This window comes from Microcebus murinus, chromosome 17 (genome assembly GCF_040939455.1).
Source record: "Microcebus murinus isolate Inina chromosome 17, M.murinus_Inina_mat1.0, whole genome shotgun sequence".
Lineage (NCBI taxonomy): Eukaryota > Metazoa > Chordata > Mammalia > Primates > Cheirogaleidae > Microcebus > Microcebus murinus.
The window spans coordinates 34,911,800-34,928,071 of record NC_134120.1 but is presented as its reverse complement, the minus strand read 5'-3'; the positions used below and the strand labels follow the sequence as shown (position 1 = coordinate 34,928,071).

The 16,272-nt window shown below is 38.5% G+C and overlaps 1 protein-coding gene across 1 annotated transcript in view; it reads left to right on the top strand.

Annotated features, from left to right (window-relative positions):
* The window catches only part of MAPRE2 (microtubule associated protein RP/EB family member 2), a 138,679-nt gene that overhangs the window by 8,211 nt on the left and 114,196 nt on the right, over window positions 1–16,272 (top strand). Inside the window, exon 2 of the mRNA XM_020282377.2 lies at window positions 14,410–14,456. The gene's annotated coding sequence lies outside the window, so the exon portion shown is untranslated. The remainder of the gene's footprint in view (window positions 1–14,409; window positions 14,457–16,272) is intronic.

The following is a 16,272-nucleotide window of genomic DNA, read 5'->3' as shown; positions in this document are numbered from 1 at the left end:
GTTCTCCTTATGGCTCAGGAACTGATCTCGTTATGGCTGCAGGGCACCAAGCAATAAATTCCTTACCAGTCACTGACTGCTCTGTGAAATCAAAGACAAAGTTATTTTCTGCCAGAAATTTGTATAATCCCTCCTGCACTCTCTCCCAGGAAAAGTTTATTAATGGATTATAAAAACTTTCTTCAATATTTTAAATTACTCAACTCATTTTATAAAATGTTATACCTTCAATTATTTCTTCAAAAATACATGTTTTGGCCGGGCGCAGTGACTCATGCCTGTAATCCTAGCACTTTGGAAGGATGAGGTGGGAGAATCGCTTGAGGCCAGGAGTTTGAGACCAGTCTGGGCAATAATGAGACTCCATATCTACAAAAAATAGAAAAATTAGCCAGGCGTGGTAGTACATGCCTGTAGTCCCAGCTACCCCGGAAGCTGACGAAGGAAGATCACTTAAGTCCAGGAATTTGAGGTTGCAGAGAGCTATGATAATGCCACTGCACGCTAGCCCAGATGACAGAGCAAGACCTTGTCTCAAAAAAAAAAAAAAAAAAAAAAGTTTTTTTTAGGTAGCCATCATAACCACAATATTATATAATTGTGGTTAGTTATTAAGTATCTTTTTATCTTATCCAATCATACAGCCCCAAATTGGAAGAGCCTGTGTCATCATTTTATTAAAAGCACCCCAGGAAATAATTTCTCCCACTGGCACACAGAGGAGAAACTTATTTATCCTTTTATTGTTTAATGAACATAAATTCATTAGACTCTTTCAAAAAGTGGGGGAGGGGAAGCACTCCTAATCTTAACCACCCTCAGGTAACTATTACAAAAACTATTTTTGTGTAAAGCTCTTATCTGTATTTACATCCAACTATAATATATGTACAATGTTCCCTTAGCATTTCTAATGTTTCCTGTATCCAGCATAATGCTTCTAGATTTGGTGTCTTTGCCTGTGCCTTTGCTCCCTCTTCTGCTTTGGACACCTTTCCCTTAATCCAAGCTTGGGCTTTCTCTTATCTCAGGTGTTAATTGCTCTAGGGCCTTGCTAACTCAAAAAGTGCGGTCAGCATCACCTGGGAGCATCTTGGAAATGCAGAAGCTCAGGCTCCTCCCCAGACATTCTCAATCAGAATCTGCACTTCAGTAAGATGCCCACATGATCTGTTGTTAGGCATCAACATTTGAGAAACCTCGATCAGAGGAGAGCCTAACCTTCCAACCATCGCCTCTGCCCATCTGTCACTGGCCCAGCCATCTCTGTAGGGTAGGTTAGGTGGCCCGTGTTTGATTTGCCTTTCGTTCCAAAGAACATGAATTGGTTGAAGATTGAGATGGACTCGTCATATTCATCCGTACATCCCCCCAGATCCTGGCACAGCACTTGACACCTAAGAGTTCAATTTGGGGAATTGTTTCATCATTTTCCAATGTGACTGTTGTGTAGATGGAGGATTGTAATGAGAGTTTTCTTATGTACTCAGGGTACTTTCCATCACAGGGCTGCAGTTTGTTAGAGTTCCCTTTTGTAGCAGTCTTTCTTATGGACAACATACTTGGTGAGGCATGCTTCTCTGTGAATAATTTTTGAAAGTCCCCTATTAAAACTTTGTCACCTCTGCTTACAATATGAACACCTGATTAAATACCAGTACTTCTGGGAGGAATCACACTATAGGTTTGGTGTGAAGGTTGACCAGCTGGCAGGCTTTGGTAAGTGTTTAGGAGAGGGACCACATAGAGATAATGGTTATCTGATGGGAGAAAGTAGGGAACATTAGTGATGTTGGAAAAGATAAATGATAGAGTACTGGAAAATAACTTCTAACTCCAACAGATGTTAGCATATTTTTGTCTTGAATCATAATATAGGTCACTTTTTCATTTAAAAATAAAACACACTTCTTATCTATAAAAATCTCAAGATGTGACTTTTTTCTCCTGTCCTGCCACATTTATGACAAATGTTATCCAGCCCTACATTCAAAGTGAACCACTGATACCCTAGGGATTTTTTTTTAGATATTTGTTTTAAAAATATAGATAGTCCAAAGTGCAGGGACTTCTACACTGATGTTTTTAAACTTACATTAAAACTAAGCAATAACTGAACTATAGGGAGCTTTCACTGTACCCATGGATCACATGTTTTTTTTTTCATTGTGAAAGGAGTGTTTAGTGGACTTGGGAACAGACAATCTAATGCAGGGAGGCTTAGCCTGTGAATCCCTGTTTTGAGTAGCAGGAAGCTGATGACAACTTTGCAATCAAGTTGTGCCCAGAAACAAGAAACATCTGTCCTACAGGGCTATTATTTGTCTTATTTGAAAGGAACCAGAGGCTCTTGGTACTGCTTACCAACAGCGCTCACAATTAGTCACTCAGACCACAAGACTATAAGGATTGCAATTGTATTCAAGAATGTGTGGCCTTTTTTCTCCTCTTGGGAGTCTACTGCTATACTTAGCCATCACCATGGACACCAACTCCAGTCAAGTTGTGAATCTGAGTTAGTCAGGTTCACCTCTTTTGTGGGAGAGTCTATTAAGTTGTCTTTCCTAAACTGCTTACCTAAGTGTCTGTGATTATGCGATTCATGATAATTTGCCCAGACCTGGGACCTTGGGTGGGGTTTCTAAGAGTCATCTGACACCTTTAAAGCATGTCTTATTGAGCAATCTGACGCAGTTGAGCCATGCAGGATGGTAGAACAATTGTTTTCTATGAGCTATAACATCTAGCCTAACTCCCTTTGAGTCATACTTTTCATGGCATTTGCAGCCCATCCCAATGGGAAGAAATTTTTTTTTAACATTATATTCTCGTGGGTCCCAGTGGTATTTTACAGGTTGGTCTTGGAATCTGGAAGCGTGTGTATTTTTTTGTTTGTTTTTCATAATTGAGGGAGTTTGTTTTTAAATTGTTAAACAATGATTAATAACCTTGAACTTTGTTACCAGCCTGTTAATGATTTTGTATGACTTTGGTTGAGAGACTATTGCAGCTTGGATTTCTCTATCTGAAAAATTACGTAAATTTTTTTTTTTTTACTGATGACCATGCATAGAGGATCTAGAGATTAAAAGAATTAAAACATCAAGTTAAAAGTATTACATATAAGAATTAAATGGTAATCAAAGAGAAAGCAGCAATGGCTACTAAACTGTTCAAAGAAAACATGAGTTAAGACAAAGAATGGTTGTTTCTACCCCTTTAGTTCAAAATTTAAGTCTAAACAATGATCTTCACTCAAAACATTTGCAAGTTAGTCACAACACATTCTTATTGTTTATTATTAACAATAAGTAAATTTAAACTGATTTTCAAGAGACCTGGTTCTTGTCCCAGCTGTACTTACGGTGTAACCCAAGTCAACTCTATTCATCCTTCATACCTTTACCTCTCTGCTCTCCACAAAATATCCCAGTGCTCTGAAATGTTATTGTTAATTCTTCTTTCTTAGAATAAAATATAATAGAAATGCAACGGGAACTATATTTTTTTCTTTGGGGAATCCATAAATTACTTTCTAAACATGAGGGAAATAGTCCATTAGCACATTGAATTCTTTAGTTAAATTGGAGCAGGCAGATGTAGTGATAAGTTTAAACGTCCATTTAACATATGGAGAATGCCATTATAGCTCTTCACAATATGAAAGCAGTGTGATTTCTGGCAGAACAAACACATTTTAAAAAGCATACACTCGGAAGCTTTCCTGAGCTCACGTTTTCCCTGTGCATGTGGTTCTAAGTGTTGGGTCATCTCTCCATCAGTCAGCCTAGACTGAGAAATAAAAGGGGCCGTGTGCCATATCCTGTTAGAGATAAGGGAAAAATCTGGAAAAAGAACTACTGACCAAGTCTAGCAGTGAGTTGTGTTGTGCCACCTCAAAACACCAGTGAAGACAAAAAGGCCTGCATCTCCTGGTTTTGTGTTGCTGCACAATTACTGGACACAGATATGGTACCTGCCTGGGGCACCAGAGCATACAAGGACAAGGAGAAAATAGGTTTAAAACACAGAGATTGAACCAACTATGAGAAACCTTTCCTTGTAGCCTAACACAAATGGAGTTCCCCTTCTTAAGGCTGCAGTTGAGCTGTGATAGTGAGTGTAGAAAGACCACAAGTCAACAGTTGTGACCAGAGGTAGGAATCATCACTGCTTTTATGGCCCTGGGGTCTGAAAATGAATGCTAAATGGTGCTCAAGGAGGAGTTTGTGATGAGGAAAGCCTTCCTCTGACCAGGCTGCAGTGGCGCTGGACTCTGGACACACAGCTCTAAGACACTGTCCCACTCCTATAGGGGACACGTGAAACTAGTTGTGTTCCACCTGTCTTGAATGTCTGGCATGATCAGGGCGTTCTGACAGGTAGGGACCTCACAAAATCAGAACATAACTCTCCAAAACACTTGCCTTTCATTGTTTATGCCAATTAGGATCATAGTATTTCAGAGCTGCCATCAACCTTGGAGATCATCTCATTATGGATTTTTCTTTTTTTTTTTTTTTTACTAAAACCACTTGGCAGCTGCAAAGTTTTCAAGTTTTTAGTGCACTGTTTGCTTTTGACCGTGTTTGGCAAGTCATCTGAGCTTCTTCCTGGCTTTCTAGTACATCGTACAAATGGGCAAGACTAGACGACACATTAGCTGTCCCTGTGGGGAGCAAAAAAGGAAGCACCTTGCGGGATGAGGAGGAACAAGAAGGCAGAGACAAGAGCTTCTAGGGTCCCAAAGGTTTGAAGGAAATAAAAATATTAAACACAGTGTTAAATGAAATGATGTCTACAAAATGTGTAACCCCTACGACAATCTTAGGAGCTACCATTCAACAAAAAGCTAATAGGAGAAGTTTCGCTTGTGATCAGAAGATTAAGTTTTGGTTTTTGATTTTTGGTTTTTGGTTTTTTCCTTAGGCTGCCAACTTAGACGGACGGTGGTCAAATTGTGGGGTTTTCCAAGGTCATGCATTACAGAAGAGGTAGCAAAAGATTTCTCAGCAGGGCCAGAAAAGCCAGTGAGAGTCCTGTTCTAGAAATTCCTCAGGGCCCTTTTCATCAAGGCCACATCCACAAAATCCCTTTAAGATACGTATTCCCTCCCATTCCATTTAAGCTCTTTGGTTTGCCTAGAATTGACTCTATTTTAGTATTTCCTGACCTTGTAATATTCAGACCCGGTTGTCTAGGGAGATATGTTCAAATTCAGTTATTTAATAATAATGATAAACTTAAGTATTTTCCATTTACACAGAAATTTACAGTTGCTAAAGAATTTTTGTAGATAGCAGCAATCTTCTAAGTAACATTTTCCAGAAAACTGTAAAAACTCTGAGTCCCAGAGTTTAAAATGACCTACCCAATGTCACATAATTGGGAAAACCCCAAACCTAGGGAATTTTACTCCAGGTCCAATGTTCTTTATACCCGCCAGGCTTATAAATGATAGTTGACTTCTCAGGGTAGCCCTTTAAGGTCCTTTAACCCATAATGATATTGAATCATACCAGTATCTTAACCTTTAAGCACCTTATGTTTCCATGGAAAGGTGCATAGGATTTCAAAAAATTAGTCGAAAAATATATTTTTGAAACACAGCCTACCATCAATGAGGACTCCCGATATTCTAGCATTGGCGGTCACTTTTTTCCCCCAATTTGAAAATGTGAGAGCACTAAGAGAGCTCATGATGAGCTGCTCAGGAATATTTTTAGAAAGTTCAGGCAGTCTCTAAAGTGTCTTTGAACCTGACACTTGTAGACAGAATGATGATCCAAGTATGCTGTACAGTTGTGGAAACAGTAATGCAAAGTTTTTAAGTTTTTAGCTCATTATTTGCTTTTGACAGAGTTTGGCAGGTCATCTGAGCATCTTCCGATCTGTCAAGCATGCTGGAGGTACATGTGGCAGCTTCAGCTGACTCAGTTGTCTACACAGAAATAACAGTGGCTTCATTGAGGGTGCTCATGTAACAAGATCCAGAAATAGCCATTCAGGTCAGCAGAGAAAAAAATAACAAATTTCTGTTATAAACACTCTCTAATGCATTTGCACAGATTAGGCAATCAAGTCGATATCATCTTGGAAAAAAGAGAACTTTTCTAAGGACCTGGAAGGCTGGATGAGTACATTACCCCTGGGGGGTTAGGGATAGGGAGGGACAGGAGGAAGAAAAAAGTGGTTATGTCCCAACGAAGCGTTTTACCTCCTTAATTTTGCTTTGGTCCACCGTTTGGCACCAAGATCTGAGTTATAAATTAGTTTATTTCAGTTGGGATGTGAGTAAATGGCTCATCCGACCAGGTGCCTGTTAGATTGCCATGGTAGCAGACTTTGGAAAGAGCTCGGAAGCATAGAGATTGTGTGCCTTGCAACCGGCAGCATCAGCACCACTTGGAAGGGCAGTTTTTAGAAGGGCAGAATCTCAGACCCCCACCCCAGACCTGCTGAATCATAATCTGCATTTTAACAAAATTCTCAGGTGATTCATAAAGTCGGGAAAGCAAGCCACAGCGGATCCTGAGAAGTAAAATGCTTGTTTCCCTCTAATTTTCAGAATGAGAAAAGCAAAATGATTTTCATGCTCGACCTGTTATCTAAGAGCAGTCATAAAGCTTTCTCCTTTTGTTCTTCTACTTTTCCCTGTCAATTTCATTGCATTCACAACTGCATGATATAATTATTAATTCATGTGTCTGTCACACAACTGGACTCTTTGGTGGCTGTGCTGTGTATTGTTCACCCTTAGAGCCCTAACACCTAGCATGGTGCTTGGCATCTAACAGGTGCATACAGTGGTACTCAGGAGCCCCACCTTCAAAGTACAACAAACATGAGTTTGAATCCCAGCCCTGTCCCAAGCCTCAGTTCATGCATCTGTGAAACAGAAATAAAGAATAGCACTTCTCCCTAGCAGAGTACCTGACATGCATCGTAGCTACTCATAAGTGGTAGCTGTTGTTATTCTTATGTACTCAATAAATGTTGAACAAATGAAAGAATAGAAACCTCATGTAAAAAGTTTTAGGATTAGAATTTGGTGCCCTGATGCTTCAAATATATGAAATTGAATTTAAAAATAATATGCAAAGGAATCTGATATGTGTGTATGTATATGTGTGTATATGTATATATATACATATATATATATATATATATATGAAAAGACAAAGGTAGAATGGATTGGAATGGATTCATAAGAAAAGCATGTGATTTAGAATCAGAAGACCAGTTTCCTTTACTAGCTGTGTGACTTCGAGAAAGAAAAAAGCTTCCTAAGCCTCAGTTTCTTCATTTAAAGGGTGATGGTAATAATCCTCTATTTCATGGGGTTATGCTAAAGCTCTTACAACTTGCAGAGCAGGAGGGCTGGACCCGTCTTATTCATTTTTGTACCTCTACCTCTTAGCACGGTGCCTGACACATAGGAGATGCTCAGTAATGTATGTGTGTTCAATTGGATTAGAGCATTCACTCTTAATGGGAATGAAAACTGGATATCACAATGGCTTTTCGCCTCCCAAGCTTACCCTTTACAGACAAAATCCTATTCTGTACCATTAAGGGGATCCTAAAGGATTTCTTAGCATCTTAGGGGATGAAAAGGTTCTTTGCATGTGTAGAGAGGAAGTGAGGAAGATGATTCAGAAAAAAAGTTTGATAAACACAATTAGAGGTCTGGCTCTGCAATTTGGTACCACATGACAGTCTTTACATAAAAAGCATAAAAGAGAGAAAAGCACCAACTAAAAGGCAAGCAGAGTGAATCTCTAGAAGTAAAGAAAGAATTGCAATTTCAAGATCCTGGGTGAGATGATATATGTAAAAAGAATTTTGCCAAATTAAAAGCTATAGAAATGTATCCTTATGGAGGGAAAAGCCTTTAAGAAATATTTTGAAGTTGGGTATTTTACTTGGATTGATTTCCTATAATAAATTGATTCTCCCCATGGTTGTTTTATCCCTGACCGTGTAATTGAGGCTTCTGCTTTCCAACTTCCCTAGGATATTTCCTAGTGGAGTGGAATTTAGAGTGAGTTTCCCCAGCGTGGAGTTTAATAACTGCTACAGCCCCAAACCTTTTGTAAGTAGATTCCTCTGTAAGGCGGAGCCCAAGAGCAGTGCAGTCTGTTGTTACATCAGCGTTCTGGGGTCTCCACATCGACTTCGATAGGAAACTTGTGGGCAGAGGCTATGCAAACATTCCTGCACATTTCTACAAGCTCCGTCCACTTACCAACACTTTTAACAGATGTGGCTGAAAATGTTAAATAAGAATTTGAAATGATTTCCACAGAGCATGATGCAAAAGCTGGACAAGGCTTTTCCATGTTTTAAGGGAAGTCATAGCAGCCCTCGAAACCCAACATCCTAACAACCCTCTTGCCACTGTCAAAGTCTTACTTAGATGTCATGTGTAACCCTTTTTAATATGTTATGGTGCTCCTTCTTTGGACGGCCAAAGGAATTGCAGACTATAAAGATAGACACGTGGAAAGCAGGGCTTTAGTTTCCACTATGACCTGAACACTAAACTTAAACCCTGGGCTCTGAAATTGAACCTCTCTCTGGGCTACTCTCCTGCTTCACAAGCATTCTGCCACATCTCATTGTCAGTCACATATGGGGAAAGGAGCTATTCTTCTACGTCTACTACTCTATTTTCACATTGGCTCATGCCTGTAATCCTAGCACTCTTGGAGGCTAAGGCAGGAGGATCACTTGAGCTCAGGAGTTCATGGGCAGCTTGAGCAAGAGCAGGACCCCATCTCTATAAAAAATAGAAATATTAGCCAGGCATGGTGGTGCACACCTATGGTCCCAGCCACTTGGAAGGCTGAGGCAGGAGGATGGCTTGAGCCCAAGAATTTGAGATTATAGTGAGCTATGTTGATGCTACTGCACTTTAGCTGGAACAACAACAACAAAAAAAAAAACTTTCATACTATTCTATTTTCAAAAATATCTGATTAAAAATGGATAAAAAGATTTAAAAGGATAAGTGAAAATAATCATAAATACATTTCACAGGATTATGCACATAATATTTGTCATATATGTAGTTTGTCTCATGAAATCTTTTGAAAGAATTTTACTTTTGTACATTTAGCACTGGGAAAATTCTATGCTAAAATAGAAAGGGCAATCTTAAAAATTATTTTAATTCTAGTTCACATGGGAAGTAGCAGATGGATAAATGAAGATTCCAAGAAGAGGAGGTTAGGCTACATTTGTATGAAAAGAACTGAATTTCTATTTTCTGGTAGCTATGATTTTAGGTAGTTTCCGGGGATTGTCTTTTATAGAAATCCAAATCACACGACCATAGTTTGTAACATCATTACCATTCTTAATATATACCACCAAAATTCCCTTATCAGCCGGCTATAATTTTCTTTAAAGTCCTTAAATATACCTTATGTGGGTCATTTGGTAGTTTGTTTTTCTTAAGGAGAGGAATGAGTCGTACCAGACTTAATACTCAAGATTCAGTGTAATTTGACCTCCTTTACTTGCCAGATACTCTCATTTGGTTTTTGGTTTCCCTGGTGTGCGCTCAGTTCTGTGCTTCCTGGCAGTCACTCCCTGGGGGAGCCGCACTGGGGGTGGGGTTGTGTCTCTGGGCCGCCTCCTGCTGCCCCTGGGAAGGCCCTGAGCCTACCCAAACCCACTAATTGAGGCGCTTGGTGGAGGCAGGGCTCTCTGAAAAGCTGACAATGAGTAGGCTTGGCCACGGGATTAATGGCCTGTGACCTTCCATTAATGCTTGTGAGCTGCTTTATTCCTAGAAAGCTGTGGACCTCCCACACTAAAAAATGTGATCTACAACCGGAGTGATTCAATATCTCAAAGTGGCCACGGGGAGTTTGGAATTCAGGAGACAGCTCATTCTGAAGATCCAAAGATAGCTTAGTCAACTCCTGAGAGGAAAACATGGGCTCGGGCCCCAGTAGTGTTCTCTTCTTGGAAAAGCTGTGAACAGCTGGGGAAGTGGGAATGTTCTCTTGCTGAGGAGGATGCCTTCACCTTGTGTTGCCCAGAAGCCTCATTGGTTACACACACAGCAATGAAGAAAGAATAAAATCTTCTTTCAATGGCATGGCATGGTTTGGAATATTTTTACAACCATTTTTTTCATTTTGACATATTAATATCTTTTGTATTATCTGTGGCTTTGTGGCCAGACATGGAAGCAGTAGTCTTTTGGTGAGGAACATTCTCTAACTAAGATAGATAGATGCTGAGGATGGGGGGAAATGGACTTTTGTAGGAACAGAGAATGTGCTTTGTTAAAGAGTCATGACTCTTATCCTAAGAAAGGTATTTGATCTTTTCGATGAAAACAAAACCAACAAACAGGCCCAGAGAAAGGGCTGCTCATTTCTGAGGAGCCGTCTGTCTAGTGCTCAAAATGACAAAAGAATGAAAGTCAACCTTGTCTTTTCTAACATGAGGGGAAACTATGCAAGCTCCTTTTTTTGTGTTGGTGATTAAGGTGATGTCTTTATTTAGCATGTGATCCAGTTTAGAACACAGAACACCTGCCTTGTCCTCCACAAACAACCACAAAGGATAAGATTCCATTCCATGCTGGTGCGGAGGCACATGCCTATAGTCCCATTTACTTGGGAGGCTGAGGCAGGAGGATCACTTGATCCCAGGAGCTCAAGACCAGCTTGGGCAACATAGCCAGCCCATCATCTCAAAAAATAAAATGAAATCTAAGATTAAAAATCCTGAACTTTAATAAAAAATTAAGTTCACGTGTAATTATTTAGGAATAACAAATACTAGAGAAGATATGCAGAGAATGAAATTTGAGAGTTACAGTGCCTAGGATAAGTCATTAATCAAAAATGCAGTTAATTGTAAAGCTAGGCATAGTGGTATGCCCCTGTGGTCCCAGCTACTCAGGAGGCTGAGGTGGGAGGATCACTCGAGGTCAGGAGTTGGAAGCCACAGTGTGCTGTGATCACACCTGTGAATAGCCACTGCACTCCAGCCTGGGCATCATAGACCCCATTTCTTAGAAAAATAAAATAAATTTTTAAAATCTCACTCCTGTGCAAATAAGATGTGGCACTTTTGGAAAATTTGGAAATTCCTGGATGAGAAGGTATGAGAGATCAGTTCAGAAATGCAGGATGTATCAAACTGCTATTTCCAACTCACTTCTGGTTTTGAATGTGTGTAATTATATCAATTTTTTTTATTTTTAATAGATTGGGAAGGTATATGTGGGAGATAAAGGGGATAACAGCAGAGAAAATGCCAAGATAGGCAAGATTGGTCAGCAGAACATTGGCAGTGGTTTCTGAATGCTGGTATTGTATGTGAGTTATTTTTTTCTTGGATCTGTGCAAAGTAGAGCAAATTCCTGACCCATCTTGCCCACTGCCTTGGGGCTTTTCTTTTTCTCTGCAAAGGTGAAAAAATAAAAGTGAGGTATCTTGCTCAATGCTAGTTGCTGTCCCATCTCCTGATTTTTAAAAAAATTTTAATTTGAGATAATGGTACATTAGCACCTAGTTGTAAGAAATTTAGAGAGATCCCACTTGTCCTTTATCCAGTCCCCCATGGTAACATCTTGCAAACCTACAGTACAATGTCACAGCCAGGATGTTGACACTGACACAATCAAGTTCAGAACATTTCCATCACCACAAGGATACTTGTGTTGCCCTTTTAAACCACACTGCCTTCTAGCCTTCATTCACTCCTTAACCCCTGGCGACCACTAATCTGTGCTTCATTTCTGTAGTTTTCTCATTTCAAGAATGTTAAATAAATGAAGTCATATAGTGTATTACCTTTGAAGATTGGCTTTTTTCACTCAGCCTAATTCTCTGGAGATTCACCAGGTTGTTGCTTGTATCAATAATAATTGGTTCCTTTTTGTAGCTGAGGAGTGTTTTATAGTACACCTGTACCATAGTTTGTTTAACCATTAACCTGTTGAAGGACATCTGGAGTGTTTCCAGTTTGGAGCTACTATAAAGCTGCTATAAACATAAGTTTTCATTTTCCTGGATTACCCAAGAGTACAATTGCTAGATGATATGGTAGTTGCATGTTTAGTTTAAAAATAAAACAACAAAAAACTACCAAACTGTTTTCCAGAGTAGCTGTACCATTTTTTACATTCTCACAAGCAACATATGAGTGATACTAGTTTCTTCAAATCCTCACCAGCATTTGACGTTGTTTCTATTTTTTATTTTAGCCATTCTGATAGGTATATAGCAACGTGTCATTATAATTTTAATTGTCATTTACCTAATGGCTGATGTTGACTATCACTTCATGTGCTCATTTGCTCTCTGTGTATCCTCTTTAGTTAAATGTCTGTTCATATCTTTTTCCCATTTTCCAATTGAGTTGGTTTTTTACTGTTGAATTTTTGAGAGTTCTTTATATATTATAAATACTAGTTCTTTGCCATATATGTGGCTTGCAAATATTATCTCCTAGTTTATATTCACTTCACATGGGAAAAAGTTTTTAATTTTGATGAAGTCCAATTTATCAACTTTTCCTTTTATAGGTTGTTTTTGGTGTCAAGGCCAAAAATATTTCCCAAATACTTTCTCCTGTTTTTTTCTGTAACAAAATTCTCAGCTATCATTAAATTATGGAAAGATGTGAAGCACCCATAAAATTAAATTCTGCTATAAAATATGTAAAGAAATTCTACCTGTTCTAGCTGAAGGAAAAAATTAAATTATATTTAGTTCACCTGAGTCTAGTTCTTTACACTGTTCATGTTAAATATTCTAGTTTTTTGTTTGTTTGTTTGTTTGTTTTTTGGTTTTGGTTTTGAGACAGAGTCTCACTCTGTTGCTCGGGCTAGAGTGCCATGGTGTCAGCCTAGCTCACAGCAACCTCAAACTCCTGGGCTCAAGCAATCCTTCTGGCTCAGCCTCCTGAGTAGCTGGGACTACAGACATACGCCACCATGCCCAGCTAATTTTTTCTATATATTTTTAGTTGTCCAGCTAATTTCTTTCTATTTTTTTTTAGTAGAGACAGCGTCTCGCTCTTGCTCAGGCTGGTCTTGAACTCCTGAGTTCAAAGGATCTGGCCTGCCTCGGCCTCCCAGAGTGCTAGGATTACAGGCATGATCCACCGCACCTGGCCTAATATTCTAGTTTTTAAGCAAGCCAAAGTTTATGAATTATTTTTAGAGTCCTTGGCTGAATCATTTTGTATTTTATTTTTGTCTTATTATTTAGTTTACAATATTTATTTTTGTACAACTGATATTAAACTAAATATTTAGTTTAATGATATTTTTGTACAATTATTTTTATATAATTTTTCTTTTATTTGTGTACAATTCATTTAAAACTATATAAGTACCAAAGGTATTTCTGAAAAGGTCATAGACAGAAAGCCCAGAAGAGCAATGTTGGGCTTAGATGGAAGGTGGGAAGGGGTCATTTCTAATTTTGTGTCTTCAGGTGATGGGGAAGACAGTTAAGGTGCGTGCACATAAGGGAGTCAGGTCACTTTTAGCAGTAACTGGTAAAACCCTCACAAATCCCCAGTAACCATCCATTTCCCAGCATCCCACCCTCAAAGCCCACGCCTCCTGCATTTCTCAGCTTCCAGAATTGGATGTATCTCTCATTCATTTACTATCTTGTTTTATCATTTAGTCAGAGAACTTTTTTGAAAAGAGATAACTAATTCATATAAAGAAAGTAAATTACTGCTTCTTGGTGCGTATATTTTAAAGTTTGATCCTGACATTGTTTATAATGCTTACCCTGTCAAAAGTAAACAAAAATGTTTTGACTAGAATAAATTTGTATGGTACCAGATATGAAACCTGCAAATAAACCTAAGTTTGGGGTAGTCAATGCTTTCATTGATGTTGATATTTGATACCCCACTAGAGGCACTGTGTCTTGGGGTTATCTGCCGACATGACTCCCATCACACCAGACTATCAGGGCAGAGGGAAGGTAAAAGAAAAATTATTGTCATAGGACTGATAACATACTAAATTTTCACAAACTATAATAAATCAACCTAAAAATTAAGCTAATAAATATAGATTGAGAGCATAATTCTATTGTTGTCTGGCTTACTTAATCACTCTCATATGGCAAAATCAACTGACTTTTGTTATTTGGGGTGTGTTTTTTCTTTAATTTCCTTTTCCATTACTGGCCACACCCAATGAACTAAATTATAACTCTTTGCTCCGAAGTTTTCATCATATTAAATTCATATTAATTCATTCTCTCTCTCTCTCTCTCTCTCTCTCTCTCTCTCTCTCTCTCTCTCTCTCTCTCTCTCTCTCCCTCTCTCTCTCTCTCCCTCTCTCTCTCTCTCCCTCCCTCCCTCCCTCCCCACCCCCCATTTTTGCTACACTAATGTCCCATTTCCCAGAGGAACAATTCAGTTCGACAGCCAGGGAGAGAGCCTGGATGCTCAAGGTAAGTCTTAAATATAAATTATGTTGCATGACTCCTTGGTTACAGACTAAATTGAAGTGAGTATTACTACTTTTACAACAAATTTATGTTCACAATTCTAGTATACAACTTAATCCAACGTTTGAGCAAATATGCTCCATTAAAACAATATTTTTTAAATTGTATTCTATTTCCCAAATGTACTAAGTGCTAATAAACTGCTATTAGCAATTCCTCTAAAAATGGTTAAGATAATTAGAGTCTGATTTTGGAGATATTATTAGTGATAACTGAAGGGGGAGAATATCCAGTATATAGTCAAAATGACCTGATGGCATTTCTAATGATTTGTGAATAAATGATTTTTATTTGGTACTGTTAAAAGAAACCTGTCTATCGGCTTTACAAGAGAGAGAGCTCTAGAAAGATCAATCTAGTGACAGGGATGAAGAACCCAGAAAGCCTCGTTTTTTTCAGTTTGAGATTTGCCTTTGAGACACAATCATTTTGACCTTCAGTAATTTCCCACTGGTCCTCTGAGTCTCTCTAAGTAATGTCTTCAAAGTTCACCTCCATGAGCTCCCTAGAACAAAGGAACAATTAACTGAAATTCCACCAGATGGCAATATTTGGAAAGCCATTCAGAGAGGTTTCAAAGCTATAAGCTATTATTGTTCACAGACAACAGGCTCACCAAGTATGCGCTAGATTTCATTAAAGGTGTTGTAAGCATCTTTTGTTTTACTCCTTTTTCCCCACAGTGTCAAAAATTTTTACTAAAAAAAGTGCCTGTGGGTGTATTCTTCTTTTGTTTTAAATTCTGGAATGATAAAATTAGAAACCTCATTCTTAAATAATAAGTCTCCCAACAGTATTAGTGAGTATTAAAAGCTCAAATCAATGGATCATATATTGCCATATGTATTTTGCGATCCTGCTGTGATAAATGCCATGGTCAATGACCATTTTTAAATAAATTATTTGAGAAAAGAAATCTGAGATTCTTCTCAAAAAGAATAGCATTTTAAGAAGTTACCTTCACATTAAACCAAGTGAAATTTTTAGGCATAAAATTCTTATTTGTATTGATTTAGAATTATTAAAGTTTATTATTTATTTAAATGGGATAAGTGAGTTTTTCTCCCTTTGCTCTAATGAAAGTGGAGAGATGGTACCCTGAGTGGTGTTCCAACAGCTGGGTTCTTCAGAGGCCAGAGTAAGCCTTAGGGCAGAGTTGTGACAGTGGGCAGGGGAAAATCACCTAGGGACTGTAGAACTAGCAAGAACCAAGAAGAAACAACACCTAAGCTTTCTGTGTACATATAAAAGCAGTCCATGAGTGCCCTTTGAAAACTGATCTGTACTACTAGCCCATCTGCTCTGTCTGGGATAGCCTTGGTTTACTTCTGTTGTCCTGGAGTATAGTCTAGTTAACACCCCCTTTCACCTGCAAAAGTGTCTGAATTTGGATGATAAATTATATGATTGTCCCATCTTCCAGGCTAGTATATTTGAAGAAAAAGTAATAGAAAAAGGTGGCCCATTACTTAAGTAAGATTTCTCTTTAAAAATCTCCTTATGTCTGTGGGTACAGGATAAATGCATCTTTCTGTAATGTGCCAATAGCAAATAATTACTGCCTTGCTTGCCGTACAGTCTCTGTCATAATTCAGCTCATTGTATTAATAGTATAAAAACAGCCAAAGATAATACATAAATGAATGAGCTCAGTTATATTCAATAAAACTTTATTTACAAAAACAGCACACACGTTTGGCCCCCAGGCCATAGTTTGCCCATCCCTGTTAGATGATGGGGATGGTAAGGGGATTAGGAG